Below are 510 nucleotides of genomic sequence, written 5' to 3' on the forward strand. Positions count from 1 at the left end.
TTTGCTATCCTCACTTACATAAATGAACTATAGTGTCCTGCACCCACTAGTAAAAAAAATATCAATTTATGTCTGGTCTCTGAATAATTTTTAGTTTGACTGTATATCCTTCGGTTATTTTCACACTTAATTATGCCCATTAAAATGTATTTTACAAGGTTTTGTTACTTTCACTTTTTTTGCTCTATGGTACATCATCTTTAATTTAATAGCATTAGAGCTGCTCCATTGCATCGGCTTAGTACTTTAATCATGCGCTTTGCTGTAATAATGCAGGGAACCACTCGTTATAAATCTCCTAACTGTAATGCACAAACACTCAAGCAAGCAAAACGCGCAATGCGTGCACATATTTGTACTGGAGCAGAATGAGGGACAAGTCGTAGGCTACAGCCTAGTGCATTTCACACAGGTTGCTAGATTCACTTTCGCCAGAAAGTCGTGTATGCCTAAGGTTGAAAATAAATGATGTTTATAGTTAATGCCCCTATAAATGGTCTTATTTTTACG

This window comes from Sinocyclocheilus anshuiensis, unplaced genomic scaffold, assembly GCF_001515605.1.
Source record: "Sinocyclocheilus anshuiensis isolate Anshui unplaced genomic scaffold, SAMN03320099.WGS_v1.1 scaffold773, whole genome shotgun sequence".
Lineage (NCBI taxonomy): Eukaryota > Metazoa > Chordata > Actinopteri > Cypriniformes > Cyprinidae > Sinocyclocheilus > Sinocyclocheilus anshuiensis.